The sequence below is a fragment of the Lotus japonicus genome, chromosome 1 (genome assembly GCF_012489685.1).
Source record: "Lotus japonicus ecotype B-129 chromosome 1, LjGifu_v1.2".
Taxonomy (NCBI): Eukaryota; Viridiplantae; Streptophyta; class Magnoliopsida; order Fabales; family Fabaceae; genus Lotus; species Lotus japonicus.
In genome coordinates this window covers 68,800,199-68,811,255 of record NC_080041.1, presented here as the reverse complement: position 1 = coordinate 68,811,255, position 11,057 = coordinate 68,800,199, and positions in this window count along the sequence as shown.

Sequence of the window (11,057 nt, the reverse complement as noted above, 5' to 3'; positions counted from 1 at the left end):
AGCTTTGAATCCACCGAATGCTCCCTCTCATCATCTGGCACGAACTTTGAAGGATCCGTCTCCGGTTCAGACCTCATGTTCGACGACTGCTGTGAATCCACCTCAATAGGTATCTCGAAACGTTGTGGAGCATACGGGAGTCGTACTTTTCCGTTCATCAAATGGGTCTCGAGCCATTTTCCTTGCTGGTCAAAACACCGAACTGCAGCACTGCCGACGTAGATTCTCCGGACTTGGTGTTCGTCGGCCACCCTAGCTCCGTCTCTACCCTCATCATGTAGAACGATCTCCTTGGAATGACCCGTCCTCCTCACAATGGTCATCTGAGGTTAAGCCCTCCCCCCCCAAACAAACACATAACACACAAGAGAGGGTCAACTTCCAAACAACAAATCTCAAGCATACATGCATATTAAGCATAAAAGTGTAAATATCACATCACATGTTCTCTATTCGTTTGTTAGTTAACCTAAAGGCTTAGTTAGACTAACCGTTCCTCAGAATCACACAACCACCCTTCTCCTTGGATCCATTTGCTATCATCCGCAGATGAAGAATCACTTGGGGACCAACACAGTCGATCCAAATCACGTGGAGACCAACACAATCAATCCACAATCACATGGAGACCAACACAGTCAATCCATATCCCATGACTCATCATGGTTAATCACGTGGGACCAACACAGTCAACCACAAATCACCATCGCGTGCAAGTACACCGTTTGTCTCTAACGGCACCATCATTCTCATGGTCCATAGCCTATTCCTAGCACTATTACCATAATCTTTCACACTACTTGCAAGCTAATGGTTCACAACTCTAGTCTCAAGTTACTAAAATTAAACAACAGTAAACAGTTTTCATATGTCTCAAAGGTAAAAGACAAGGCATCATTCATACATGCCACCTAGAAAATTAGGGCTTCACGCCCCTCATCATAAAGTTTGATCATAAACTATTCCCATCACACAAGTCATAAATCACGCATAACCCTAGAAGATTAGCGTTTTACGCCTCTCATCATAAAATCAGAACACAAACTTGTCATCATGCAATCTCATGTCACACGCATACAACAAAGCTTCATGGCATCAAATCTTGACATCATACATAGCATGTTTTTCAATTAAAGGATCATATAAACATGGCAAGCAACTCTTTTAAGAAAGAAAAACAGCAAGTTATCATACCATCATGCATACATCAAAGGGTTCTACAAACATCAAGAATTTCACATAGCCTTCAAGATTTTCGCATAACATCATGGATTTATCAAGCATCATCATATTCATAAGCATCAATAATCGAGTATTTCACAAAACATGCATTAGAAAGCAACCTTAAGACCTCTACCCGGACTGAAGTGCCTTCACCTTAGCCAAAATCAAGTTGAAGAGAAGCCAGGTGATGATGGTTCAACCTAGGTCACGAATCCTTCCCCTTCAACTCCTTAATCTCACGCGAGTTCTCCTCCTCTCTCTAGCCTCAGTCACGCAAATCCTTGTTTTGGGAGAGTGTTTTGTGAACGTAAAAGTGGTACTGTTGGTTCTCTAGTCTCAACACTTAACATGAGGTTTTTATCTTTCTCAATTTGAAAAAAAAAAACAAATTGAAGGTATGAAAAACGATAGAAAGGGGGGGTTTGAATAGCGTTTTACAACTAAAAACTCAACCCACTTGAGATTTAAATAAATCTCTTCGAACACCAAGGATAAGAGTGCAGAGATAAGAGATAAGGAAAGCACACAAATGATTTTATCCTGGTTCATTTGAGAAATCCCTCAAGCTAATCCAGTCCACCTGTTAAGGTGATTTCTTCCTTCTTAGAATGAAGGCAATCCACTAATCAGAGTTTTGTTACAACTGCACTTGCTACCTGCAAAGTGACTAACAATACATTGACTTAGCTAACACTAAGATTCACTCTCTTAGTCTTCTCTAGGATCCGATCAACCTTGATCTCCTAAAGGTAAAACAAACAACTGTTTGAAAGTATTAGGTTTACAAATAAGTGCTTCTTCAAAAGCTGATAGTAAACACACTTAGTTCTATTTGAAGAAAGATTGCTAAGAAGATTTTAAATATTTCTTGCGCGTGAGTAAGTTTCTTAGACGGCATCTTTCAATCTTCAGCCTCTTTATATACTCCAAGGATTAGGGTTTGAACGTTGCATGGAGATGCTACCGTTGGAGGGCAGATCTGGAATTTCCTTCAGAGCATCTGATCCTTCAGAGCGTCTGATCCTTTAGAGCCTCTGATTCTTCAGAACGTCTGATCCTTCAGAGCCTCTAGTGAGCTGAATCCATATCAGAGCTTTGTAATCTTCAGATCTTCTGAAGCTTGATCTACTGTTCAGATTGAACATAGTACGTGTGAAAGCGTTGCAGAGGTTACTCTTGAGCATTGTGCTTCTGATTTTTGTGAGATATGTCCAGAGTCTTGGCCTGTCATTTGAACTCTCAGAAAACAACGTTAGAGTACCATAATTGTTCATACTTAATAGTTAACTTGTAATCATCAAAACATAGAGTTTTACTACTAGATCAAAACTTGATCTTACAATTTCCCCCTTTTTGATGATGACAAAACCAAGTATTTTGATGAACAATTCTTAAACAATAAACTGAATTCACTCAGAGTTTAGAGAATAGAGATAAACTTATCCAGAGGTGAATGGTTTATGTTGCTCATTCTAAATCCAAGTCACAGCTTGATTCTGAGCTTAGCTCCCCCTGAATCTAAGACTTAATGAAAATATTAGTAATATCTAGATTCTGAGCTAAATCATAAGAGTTCAGAGTGATAATTTATGACCTAAACAAAGTGAGATAATCAGAGCGCATAAGTATCAAGAGCAGAGTAAAGGTATCAGAGTCAACTTTTTCCTTGTATTTTCCCAGTGACACATCTATGATCATAAAGGTCGAACTCTTAAATTCTCCAAAAGAAAAAGAAATCACACTAACACAGCTTACACATCAAAAACTGGGTTATACTCCCCCTTTTTGTCATAAGCAAAAAGCATGGGGTGTGAAAAACTTAGCTTGAAGTACAAGGTACTCCCCCTTAGAGAAGGTCTAAGTTTAAAAAGATGGAGAATCGAAAATAAAGATTAATGAAAACGTATTTAATTAATGCATATGCAGAAAATTAAATGAAGAGGTTGAACGTTTACCACCGGCCAAGGAGTTAAGTTAAACTTCTGTTACCAATAAATAATCCTCGAGAAACTGCTTCAGCATTAACTTCTCGAGACTGAACTGAGCTTATAAATAGTGGTTACACCATATCAGTCTTCACATCTCATTTTCTCTTAAGCTTAAGAATTCAATGGCATCCTTTATTGCAAGTATCAAGCAGTTGAGAAGGAAAGCCTTTGATGAAGATCTCTTCATCAATATACGCCATCTAGAGGAACCGAGCGTTTATACCCTTACAAACCAGCTATTTATGCATGGGCCTAAGTCCAGAAATGGACAACATCCTTAGGAGCTTCCTCAGATTCGTGGAGGAATTGCAAGTCTGCTTTCAGAAGGAACTGGAGCTGTATGAGGAAATCAGAGCAATAGAGGCAGCTTTGGAGACGGTGGCGGCGGGTCCTCAGAGGCAGGAGCTGCGCCAGAGCTTAGTCCTCTTAGAGTATAGGCAACATCGTCTGGAGCTTGAGAAAGCAACGATGCGTAGGCAGTGTAGAGAAATGAGGAAAAATCCTCCTTTTTAATGTAGCAATGCTTGTATGCAATTTCTTATTAATAAAAAGATTTGGTTGGTGGTTAATGAGTATGCATGAAATAAATTTTATGATAAACAAGTATTATGCAACACATAATGAATATGATAATAGAATAACACGAGAATAGATAAAGAAACAAGGTTCAAAACAGATAGACAAGAAAAAGAAAAACATAATATAGGAAAAGAAATCAACAAGGATAATAACAGAAAAGAAGAGATTTCCTAAAACTAGGGTTTAGGTGTCCTCCGAAGCAGTTATGTGCACATATCTTTCAAACTCTGAAGGAGAACTTCATGAGAGTTGAGCCTTTGTTCAATGATATCTATCCTTGAATCTGACTGAGGTTGAGCAGACGTTGTGGCTTCATCAGAGTGAGGAACTTGAGCAGATTTGGAAGCAACATCAGTAATTGGAACAATTCTAAGTGCTTCATTTCTGAGTGCCTCAGCTTCAACTTGTAATAATGTTGCTTGTTCTAGAGCTTGCAACCTTGCAGCTTCACGTTGTTCTGCCTCAATCTGTGCAGCTTCTTCTTCTTGTTCTTTCTTCCTTCTGGTTTCTTCAATAACCGAATAGAGATGTTCTCTCATCAGCTGTTCATTCAGAGCTTCTCTTCTTCTGAGGCGTTGAGTTGCAGCTTCAACACACTTATTCTTTTCAGCATTTAGGAAACCAACCATCACCGGTACTTGGTCAACCATCCAAGAACACAAACGATCCCAATCCTCAACAACCATGTCTGGATGCTCACTTAGGTCAGTGCGACCATGCATTGCGAACCTTTAACGATGCTTCATGATTAAATTAGTTGATGCAATCAAGGAGGGTAGTTGGTCCAGAGTAGGTGTATGGAACAAGGGAGAGGTTTGGTTCAGGTGATGAAGAGTGGTTGCTACTTGCTACCTCAGAAGGAGAGCCAACCTGCAGAGTCTGATGTGTAGATATGTTGGTCTCAGGGTTTTGATGAGAGGTTTAAGTCTCAGGATTTGGTGATTTGTCTGAGGAATGGTTTGAGACTGATTCAGTATTTTCTGGAAGAGAGGTTTGAAAAGGAGGAGGTGGAGGAGGCATTGAGGCCAGAGGTACCGCTTGGATTGGGAAATCCGGAGCAACCAGAGGTTCTGGCCTTGGTCCAGGGTAGCGGATTGGACTAGGAACAATTTTGAAATGTGCAGGAATGTCAGAAAGCATTGTTCTTGCAATCTGAAAGAATTTGCGATTGGCTTCAGATTCATTTGAGGGAGAGGAGAAATGAACATTGGTTGGAAAAGAAACAGAGGGACCAGGAGAGAGAATTTCACGTTCACAGTGAGTGTGTGTATGTGGTTCAGAGGTGGTTTTATTAGAGGCTTGTGTTTCAATGACTTGTGGTTCAGAGGTTTCTGGATTGTATATGGAAGGATAATAGGTGAGGTGGAAGCAGAGGGTTTGTTGGCTTGGAGCATTTTTCAGAGGAGTTCTTCCTCAATGGAAGGTTGGAAGAATGAGGCCCTATGGGGTGAAGGAGGAGAGGTTGATTGGTTAACTGGTGTGGGTTCAGGATTGGTTTGATCATGAATTGCATCAAGCAAATTAAAATCATCATCTGAGAGAACAACAAACTTACTTGAAGCTCTAGCTGCAGATCTTGTCACTCTGGTAGAGGGTGTAACGCCCCGATTTCTCGAGTGTTACACAGTAACTAATTAACCAATTTTCGTAAAGAGTTTTCGTCGATTCACTTATTAATCTTCAATTAATGACAAACCTTTCATTTTACAAAAACTCTTGAAACATAACCTTTCCAAAAAACACGCGGAAGTAACCAACTTCGTAAAACTTTTTAAATAACCAACTGTAAAGAGTACGAAACAAAGGCCTGAATGAAAATAAAGATTACATCAAAACTTGTTCATTCGAATTTAAGCAATAAAATTGTTCGATACCAACACTTCGGAAACTCTCAACCCCAACAGAAAACAAAAGACTCTCAACCCAAACCCTATTCCTTAGCCTCTTCCTCTTCCTCTAAAGTGTAGTTGTCCTCCAGTATTGGCACGTCACGTAGCATCAACTCCCAAGAATGAGTCATCGCCATTATCTTCACGACCATCTACCCCCCCCCCCAAACAAACACATAGCAAACAAGCAGGGTCAGGTCCAACAAAAGAATGATAATGACAAAATCAACAACAACATATATAATATAAGTACATTATATGTCTTTTATGGGAAAGAGTCAGTTACTAACGGAATCTCACTTCACACAACCCACCAAAACTTCCATGGCCATAATCACGATCATCCGCAGATGAACAAATCTCGGAGGGGACTCACCGTACAACCCTCAATCATGTGGGGGGACTCACCGTCCGCCAGACTCACCGTCCGTCCACAGAATCACAAGGCGACCGCAGTCAGCCAATCACGTGGGGACTCACCGTACAACCCACAAAACACCCTCGCGTGCAAGGTACCATCGTTCTCATGGTCCATAGTCCTCACCAGACCTATGTCCAATTATTCACATTTACTTGCAAGCGAGTTTATTACACTTTTCTCTTTGTTAAGTCTCTAAAATCAATCCTAGAGTCTTATCATACTCTTTATACAACAACCTTCACAACACAACATTCACGGGTTACAAGGGAATTACGGCTAGGTGAGCGACCCTTGAACCATTAACTCAGAAAATATATATAATCCACGTAAGGAACGCAAGAACATTCACTCATGCATAATATATCATCGCAACTTCAACATATTGACAGCAGAAACAACTTTCACAAAAATAGAGCCACAGAATGCATCTTTCAACCAAAAATCACGTATGATACCTTTCTAGAAAGCTATTTTAAATATCTACAACTCTCTAGTTACACACTTGTTCATTTGAGTCCCAGAATTAGGTGATATTAGGCCTTAAAGCTAACTGTCCGGAACAGGAAGACAGCAGGTGTGACAGTTACTAAACACGACCCCCAGATCACATTACTAAACCAAAAATTATGATTTTTATATGTCTGGAAAGATATTTCGAAAATATACAACTTTCATTTTAATCACTTTTTCATTTGATGACCATAAACAGGTAAAAAGGGGCTCTGAAGTCCGCTGTCCAGTACAGGAAACTGGCAGCGAAACTTCCACCTCTAGTTTAAGCTATAAACCATCTCAGCCCAAGGCTTTAAGCTATGTTCCAGCAATAAAATCAAATCACATAGGTCTCATATGATAATAGTACAGCAAGCAAACCTTCAACCCAAACCCTCATGCAAACCCTCAACAATCAAGATTCTTCACAAACAAACATAGCAACAAGTCCCTAATAAACTACCCAAGTCCTAGGACCAGCCCTTACCTTGATTCTTGATCTGAAAAGGGAAGAGAATGAAGTTTGGAAGAACAATCTCTTGCTGTCCAAGTCTCCTTCACTTTCCTTCTCCTTCGCGAAACCCTCTCTATTCGCGCTCTCTCCCTTGCTCGCGCGCGTGACCGGCGACAATGGTGGTGGCTTGGGCGGCGGCTCCCTTCTCTTCTCTCACACGTTCTCTCTTTGTTTTTCACGTGAAGGTGCTGTAGTGTATCTCTGTTTTCTGATTGTGGAAGAATAGGGTTTCCCCCCTTGGCTAAAATCCCATGCAACCCACAAGTGGGCTAGGGTTTTGTTTTCCACAAGCCCGACCCAAGTCCAACCTTAACCCACCAGTCTAATTACCTAATCAGACCTGAAACTTACTAAAACCTAAGCCCTCAAAGGTAAATTCATAATTAAATTCGGACTTAGAAGAAAAACAATGTAATAATCCCGCTGGCACTGTACAGCCGGAACTACGTTCACTAAAACGGGGATATCTGGAGCTACAGATATCGGATCGACACGAAACCACTTGGAGAATTTTCTAGACTTGAAGGGCTACAACTCGCATGAAGGAAGTTTTCCCAAATGAAGTCGTTAAGACCCTCTAAAAATTCACACAAGTTGACAGTTCTAATCTGCCAGTTATCAAACATAGCCAAAAACTTCAATTTTATTCGAACTTCCATAAAATTGTTCCAAATTGAACTTAGGGCCTTACAGAGGGTGCAGGTCTAGCAGGCTCTTGAGTTGGTTGCAAACGACTTCGCGGTAATAATGATCCTCTTCCCTAGAACAAATGACACCACTTGATGCTCATTGCAATCAACGTGCTTCCAGAATTCCTTCACGAGTTTGTCATAAACGGGACCATGGAGTCTTTGGAAGTACCCTTCCCAGCCTTGAGCTTGAGCTTCAGGACAAAGATCAACTCCATGTCAGCAATATTGTCGAGGTCGAATCTCCATTCAACAAGAACTTGGAGATCTTCTGGAGGGAAGACGCAGGTAACTGCACATCTTCTTTGAGAAAGGGGAACAACATCCTCCGCATCTTGGACTTGTGTTTGAGCATTCTCAGTCGATCTGGGACGCAGAGCATGACCCACTTGCCCTGTTGGAAGACCCACAACCATTCTGGGAAAAACTCTTCCATCGGCGGAATCAGATCGCTCACCGGAGTCAGCTCTTTCAGAATTTGCCATTGTTGAAGGTAGAAGGTTTGAGTAGAATAGAGATGAGAGAATGCGAGAGAGAATTGAGGAAAACGAGGGTTTTGCAAACAGGAGAGAGAAGCAAAAATGTGAATGATGGAGAACGTGTGTGCGTAGTGGTTTTAGAGAGTAACCGTTGTTGATTGTAAAAGCAAAAGTAAGATCAACGGTTGAAAATTAAGGACATCATTATGAACAGTTATTACACACATCACACGGTGGAGATAAAGCACATCAACACTCATTACAACAGATTGTCAGCACGGGCACAAGGAACGATGTATCAAAGTAACTGACACATACTTGCTGTCTCATCTCAGAGTGAGCACCAATGAGTACTTAACTTCTGACTAAGTTACCTTATGAACTAGACATCTTCTGATGAGGAAGTATCATAGTCAGAGGTTCTAATCCATCTTCATACTGGACAAAAGTCCATATTCAGATTTTTCAGTATAAATTTAAATCTATCTTCTGCTAAGGGCTTTGTGAAGATATCTGCCCATTGATGGTCAGTATCAATAAACTTCAGAAGAAGTACGCCCTTCTGAACATAATCTCTAATAAAATGATACTTTACCTCAATGTGTTTAGCCCTTGAGTGTAAGATTGGATTCTTACTGAATGAAATTGCAGCAGTGTTGTCACAATGGATTGGAATGTTGCTCTCAAGGATTTGATAATCCTCTAGCTGATGTTTCATCCAGAGCATCTGAGTGCTACAAATTGCTGTTGAGATATATTCTGCCTCTGCAGTAGATAGTGCAATAGTAGACTGCCTCTTGCTTGCCCATGAGACTAGGTTACTTCCCAGAAATTGACAATTTCCAAAAGTACTCTTTCTTTCAGTTCTATCTCCAGCATAATCAGCATCACAATAACCTGAAAGCTTATACTCTGATGTTTTCTTATACATCAAGCCGAGGTTAGTGGTACCTTTCAGATATCTGAGAATTCTCTTAACAACAGTTAAGTGAGTTTCTCTATGATCTGATTGGAAACGAGCACATAAATGTACACTAAACAGAATATCTGGCCTAGATGCAGTTAAGTATAGAAGTGAACCTATCATTCCACGATATAGCTTCTGACATACTTTCCCACTGGCATCTTCTTTCTCCATAATGCAAGTAGGATGCATAGGAGTCTTAGCAATTATTGATTCTGTCATATTGAACTTCTTCAGAAGTTCCTTTGTATACTTGCTCTGATGGATGTAAGTAGCTTCTGGTTTTTGATCAACTTGTATTCCCAGAAAGTACTTGAGTTCTCCCATCATACTCATTTCAAATTCAGCCTGCATCATCTCAAAAAATTCTTTGCAAAGAGATGGATTAGCTGATCCAAATATAATATCATCAACATAAATTTGCACAATTAAGATATCATCTTTGTAAGTTTTGCAAAAGAGAGTTGTATCTACTTTACCCCATACAACCTCATTTTCCAGAAGGAATGAGCTAAGTCTCTCGTACCATTCTCTGGGAGCTTGCTTCAGACCATAGAGTGATTTCTTCAATTTGAAAACATGGTCAAGGTTCTTCTCATCTTCAAAACCAGGAGGTTGGTGCACATATACTTCCTCTGAGATGTATCCATTCAGGAAGGCACTCTTGACATCCATCTGATGAAGGATTATGTTGTGATTCACTGAGAAAGAAATCAGCAGTCTGATTGCTTCTAATCTTGCTACTGGAGCAAACGTTTCAGTATAATCTATTCCTTCTTGCTGACTGTAGCCTTGAGCAACTAGTCTTGCTTTGTTTCTGACTACATCTCCTTTTTCATTCAGCTTGTTTCTGAATACCCATTTGGTTCCAATGATGTGAGCACCTTGAGGTTTCTTGACAAGGTTCCAAACATCATTCTTGGAGAATTGATTCGGTTCTTCTTCCATTGCCAAAATCCAGTATTTGTCTTAAAGACCTTCATCAATTGCTTTTGGTTCAATTAAGGAAACCAATCCCTTCAGACTAAGTAGAGTCTCTTCAGAGGGTCTGAAAGCTGATTTGGTTCTGACTGGTTCATCTTTGTCTCCCAGAATCAACTCCTTATGGTGAGAGGCAACAATTCTGCTCTTCTTCTGAGGCTGTGGATCAGAGGGACCAGCTTCCTATGGAGTGTCTTCCTCTGGTTCAGCATCCTCTGGAGCTTTGCCTTTGTCTGAAACATTAATACTTATATCTGCAAACTTTTCAACTAGCTTTGACTGATCAGAGTCAAGCTTATCATCAAATCTAACATAAATAGATTCTTCAATAGTTTTAGCATCAGTATTATAAATTCTGTTGTTCCTTTGTTGTCATACATTTTGTTAAAAACAACCTGATGTCCTAGCCGATGTTGTGACATCTGTTTTTGTGAAGGCCATGACATTTGTCCTGACTGGCGTGCAATGTGGGTCCCTTTTGTTATTGGTTTGGAGGATGTGATTTGTTATTACTTGAGATTCAAGTAACTTATTAAAGGGAGATATACGCGGGTTGTTTATTGTTGGAACAAATCAGTGATTGGAGATTTGTTTCTATTCTTAAGTTGTTAATCACTCATATCATATCTTGGAAGATTCTGTGCTGATATGAGTTGGATCAGAGTTGTTCTTCAGCCCAAGAAACCCTAGTGCCGCCTCTGCTGAAGTATAAATAGAACAAAGACCTAAAACGTGAGTCACCAGAGCTAAGATTGAAGATCAAGTGTTTTGGGATTGTAAGTTGTGTTTTGTTCCTGTTATTTGTGAACTGTTCTTGCTCCCTGATTCTATAAAGCA